Here is a 5,614-nt window from a genome sequence, read left to right as displayed (position 1 = left end):
CAGGGCTTTGGGTAGGTCACTTTCTTGGCACTGCTGTGCCTGCAAGGTTTAAAGAAGGTGGAGGAGTTTCTGTTACTGTGTTTAGAGAGCTACTAGCACTATAGGTGTTGCTGAAATACAAATAATTTTATCAATAAGATTATTTCTAATCCTCATAGGATTGTGAGACCTTGGATTCTTGTCCCAATCACATTTCCTTTTCTTTTTTTTCGATTCCTTTGAAAAAAAATCTGGCTCATTCCACCGTGACTCAGATAGGAGGAAATAAAATCCACATTCATCACGTCACCGCTTGAGTCAACTCAGCACTTACGCCATTAGTCCGGAGCAGGTTGGCTATGTGATGGGCGTTTGCTTTTGTGTCTTATGATGATTGCAATTAATCTTGGATATGGGCTTTGCCCAGAGAACCACCTGGAAAGCTTGGGGGCGTTCGGATGCCTCTTCTGTGGTACGCGGCTTCGCCCTGCCCAGGCAGCAGCTGCCGTTCTGCTGCAAGCATGGAAATGCTGCTCTGAGCAGTGGCTGCGGGCTGAGCTGGAGCAGAGGACATCAGCAGTATATTTACTGATGAAAAAACACAATGGTTTGTATTTTTAAGAGTGACAGTCTTGCAAGAAATTGAGATGGATGATCAGGTGTCTACAGTGGTTGCATGGTTTTGTATCCAACAAGCATGAGGATAAAGAGCTTTTGGTATTGGTTTTGGGGTTTCCTTTTTTTTTTCCCTTCTTTTTTTTCTTTCTGATGTTAACCTGCAACCAGAGAGAAAATTGACCGTCTTGGTGTCACAGCTTTAATTGGGCTGATGCTCTGCAGACGCTGTTTGCAGGCTGATGAAGGGACTGGTGCTTCCACCCTCAGCTCACACACAACGGAGCATGCAGCACACCAGAGGCTGTCTGTGTTGTGCACTGCTTTTCGGCACAAGATCTTCCCCCGGGGTCTTTTACAGGACTTGCAGACCATTAAAAAACCACATCAAAGAGCATTTCTTCCATTTAAGCTTCATGACAGAAGCCAGTCCATGGTGTTGAAACCCAGCTGGGAGCAGCTTGGATATTATATAAAGAGTTCATTAGGGGAGTCCCCAGCTACTGGCAACTTTCAGGCTTTTCACTTTGCACTAAGATGGAAATCCAGGAGGAAACACAGGTGGTGGCATTTGATTGCCTCACTTCAGTATAGTGAGGTTGATTTAACCATTTAATCAACCAAAGACAGACAAACTTGGTATTTTGAGAGACGCAGGCTGCCTAGTGTTGTTTTCTTTAACAAAATCACACTAGGCAATTCAAAGAGCTGGAATGACAAAGACCTTAAAAGAAAATAGTCAGTGCTCTTCATTTATTTACTTTCAGGCAACTTTTGTGCATAAGGGTAAGGAAATACAGATTTTATTCAAGTAGGTGATGAAAAAGTCCTTTTTTTCCAAATAATTTTTGAAACCAGCACTGTGATAGATTTGGGGTTTTCTTGTAGGAGCCCCAGGTGTGTGTGGGCTCAGTGGGGACGTGTCTTGAGAGGGTCCCAGCTTCCTTCTCACGCAGCTGAGGGTCCAGCTCTCACCCTCAGTCCTTTCAAGGTCCCTCTCTACAGCATGTGAAGCTGAAATCTTTACATTTGCTTCCTGATGCTAACAGGACAGGAAAACCCTTTGCAGCATGGGCCAATATCTGAATTTTAAAAGCAGGGCAGTAAGAAATACATGGAAAAGAGACAAAAGGCACGGCACCAGTCTCCCGCTGGTGCTATATGTGTGGTCCTCAGAGCCAACCTTCCTTTTCCACCCCTTGGACATCAGCTCCAAGGGCGGCCAGCTGCCAAGCAGGATAACTTTACCAATGTTTCAGTGACTCCAAAGGAAGCGAGGTGAAAACTCTGCCTGTGCCAGCGTTCCTGTAAAACTGACCCCAGTGTGCCTCAGTTTAGGGGACTTACACAGCCCAGGGACACCTGCAGACAATGCATGCTTTGTCTACCTCTGTTCTCCTTGGGTGCCGTGAGATGCTGAGTCCGAACATTTAACCACAAAATGCATTAATTACTGTCCAGCTCCCTGGGCTAAGGACCATATGCCAGTAACCAGAAAAAAGAATGCTATTGCATGGAAAGTACATCGATTGTTAAATGTCTCTAAGCTGCAATTACTTCCACTAAAAGTTCCCGATTAATGCTTCCTAGAGGCATTTATCCTTCAGTGTTCGTGCTTGGAGCAGTGTTAACTCAGACTGTGCAAAACAGGAGTGACCCAGAAATTGTGGGATGAACTCAGCTCCCCATGTAACGATACGGGACATGTCCTTCTCCCGTAGTTCTGCCTGCCTCTGGTGCCAGCCCACAGCAGTGAGCTCTTTTCCACCACGTTCTTCACCAGCGCCAGACGCTAACTCTGGGCACAGTGCTGCATGTCCTCAGCTGCTCACTTCAGAGCCTTGTGGGATCAGCTCCGTGAGCCTGCAGTTAATGCTAAAATTTGGCATTCGCCCCGGATGAGAATAAGCTATCTAGGGACAGCTGGTTGTGAGCTACAGCAAACTGCAAACAGTCTGACACAAACAGAAGCTCGATCTCCCCCGCAATCCCTGTAAGTCTGGCGGGCTAACACCCTCCAATGAGCTCCATAAACAAACACTGCTCAATACAGGGATAATAAAATAAAAATGAGCAATATCAGCAAGACTAAACAGTCCATCCTAGACAGCAGGTGATGGACAGAGCCAAAAATCCCACTTTGTGCTTGGACAGGAGGCACAGGGCGACTGGAGCTTATGGGGTTACTCTGCGAAGGGGCACCACTGCAGCAGAGCCTCTGGGACACGCGATCCCTGGGCCCGTGCTTCTGCTCTTCCATGTCGTCAAGTCTCTGGGGAAGGGCCTTGCAGCATCCCAGCCTGCAGACAGGCCCAAATTAGCACTGGAATGAGAATACTGGTATTTTTAAACCAGGCGGAGTCATTTCTGCTTTTCTTTTAATAGGTGTCCGTGGGCAGGTTCTTCTCACAGTTTCATCCACCATGGCTTTATATTGATACAACAAATCCTTCTGTCTGTCTGGGCTCTTGTTTTCAGCTGCAGCCAACACTGGATGGTCCAGCACAGGGCTATGCGGCATTTTTGTCTTCCAACCTTTCCTCAGCACCCTTTCTTCCCTAAGCAGATTCATTCTGTTTAAAAAACAGGATGAAGACTTGGCACGTGGTCCTGCTGAGTTGCAACACGATCTGCATGCTGAGTGCCTCCAGTGCCTGAAAAATCCCACTCAGGGATAAAGAGCCACTTTTGAACCCCGGGGTCAATGCTGCAGCAAATGCCCCTGGCTCAGTTTGCGCAGCGAGGGCTGGGGCAGGAGAGCACTTGCTTTGATACGTTTAACATCTGATGCCTCCAGTTCCAAAAGCACTTGGAAAGTTTGAGATGGAAAATTGCTGCATAAAGGCCAAAGTGCTAGAGAAATGAAACAATAATATACTGTACTGCTGCTCTGACAAATGGAAATAAGCCTTCTCAATACAGCATAAAATAATATAGAGGGAGTGACCTGCTGCTCTGAGTATAGGTGGGGGGCCTGAATTGCTTTGTTCTGACTCCCTGACTTGGTGCAAATGTAGCTTTGAATAAGTCACTTTTCTGACTCATTTCTCCTAGCTGTAAAAGGTGGGTAATACTCCTCTATGAACCGTTAAGAGGATTGGTTATTTATTTTGTAAAGCTTGGGAAAATTAATTCTAAGTATTATCGCAAAAACCTGTCAGAATAACATAACCAGCAATTACAGAACTAAGAAACCACTGAGAGCTTTCAGCATTCAAAACTGTTCTGAACATCATTAAAGAAAGAGGTTTCAATTGAATGGGAAGGATGAGGGCTTTGGTATGAGGCAGCTGGAAACCAGGAAAATGTCATCTAAAAGTAAAATAACTGAAAAGATGTTAAGCAGCCGACAAGGCTGGTGCAGCTGGATATAAATGAAATAAGCTATTAGCTGCTCTGCAAGATAACACCACATGAACTCTTTTGTTAAAGAAGAAATTCAGTGGTAGTGAGGAAAAATGGCCCTGGCAACTCATTTGTACTGCTGGTAAAATAAAAACAAAACAAAACACAGAGTGCCTTACAGACCTCTGCACCTACTTTTAGTGGCTCTGTGGGGGAGCTATTTCTTTGTACTCTACACCTTATCTTCTCAAAAGTAGGAGGGTCTTTGCTTTGGGGAGGGGAGGCACAAAATACCTCAGCTTTTACAAAACCCCCTGAGTTTGAAGCTTTTGGCAGAAAAGGAAGGTGAAGCGCAGAGTGGAGGGTGATGACTGGCCCTGCGTTTCATACTCCGTGCTGCCCAGTCACGGCTCGGCGGACTTGGCTCCTGGCCTGTCGCAGCAGGCATCGAACAAGCAGCAGAGGATAACAGCCTTCACCTGCCAGCGTGCTGCCATGGCCTTGCAATTAAAGCCCCCTGTTAGCAGTTTCTGAATCTACCAGGGACATGGGCCTCAACTGGTGCAAATTTCTTCTGTCACGCAGAAAAAGTGCATTTGAAGACCCCAAACCGGTGCTTTCAGACCTCCGTGACAACCCCATTTAGGGGAAGTGTTTTTCCCTCCCCTCCCTTTTCCTCCCCGCCCCTTTCTCCCAGCCACATTCCAACAAAGGTATCCCTTGTGGTACGGTCTGCAATTAATTTAGGGTGGATTATTCACTGAGGTTCTTGGACTGGGCTCGAACGTGTGGTCCTGCCTTGCTCCCAGATCAGTTTGGTTACGGTGACACACCAACTCCCAATTTAGCCTGTCCCACCCTGTGAATCAGAGCGACTCCTTGGACTCTGTAAAACAAACAGAGAGGAATCTTCCACTGGCTCCGAGGGAGTTTGCTGCGAAGCGCCGTGAAGAAGCCATGGGAGTGACAAGGAGTTTGTCATATCAGCTGCCCAGCCCTATCAGCGCAGGGAGAGAGGCCGGCAGCAGTTTTTCCTGCTCTAGATGAAAAGTTGCAGGGACACTCAGAGATGAAATTTGTTTAGAGACATCCGGTTATGCAGGACTGAGGACAGTCCCTGGGGAGGGACGAGGCTTCATTGCCAGCCAACGCTCCGCTTTCCACCATCTTGTCCCAGCCCATGTGGCCCCACGGGTGCTTTGGGTACAGGTCACAGGGGGCTCGCGGGCATGAGGTGGCTTGGGGAAACCGTGCTGCGGGCTGCCCCGTGCTGTTTTGGTGAGAAGACTGGAAAAGGGCGAACACCGAACGTCACCGCGCCCGGAGCCTCCAGCCCCTGCCCTCAACAGCGTGGCAGAAACCGGGCTGGGCGCGCTCCTCCCTGCCGTCAGGCAGGAGCCCGGGCTGGCACCACCGCCCCGGGCCTGGCGGCGCCCGCGGGTCCGCCGCCTCCGCCAGGGCCGGGCCCCCCCAGGCCGCCCCGGAGCACCGGACCCCCCGCAGGGCCCCCCCCGCGCCGCCCGCTGGGGACCCCCGGAGCCCGTCGAGGAAACCGTTGCCCCCCGGCACCGCCCCCCACCCTCGGTACTGCCCCGCCCCCTCGGCCTCGGCCCCGCCCCCGGCCTCGGCCCCGCCCCCAGGCGCCGGCCGCGGCGGGTCCCCGTGCCGCTGGGGC

This window comes from Cygnus olor, chromosome 23 (genome assembly GCF_009769625.2).
Source record: "Cygnus olor isolate bCygOlo1 chromosome 23, bCygOlo1.pri.v2, whole genome shotgun sequence".
Classification (NCBI taxonomy): Eukaryota; Metazoa; Chordata; class Aves; order Anseriformes; family Anatidae; genus Cygnus; species Cygnus olor.
This window is presented reverse-complemented; position numbering follows the sequence as displayed.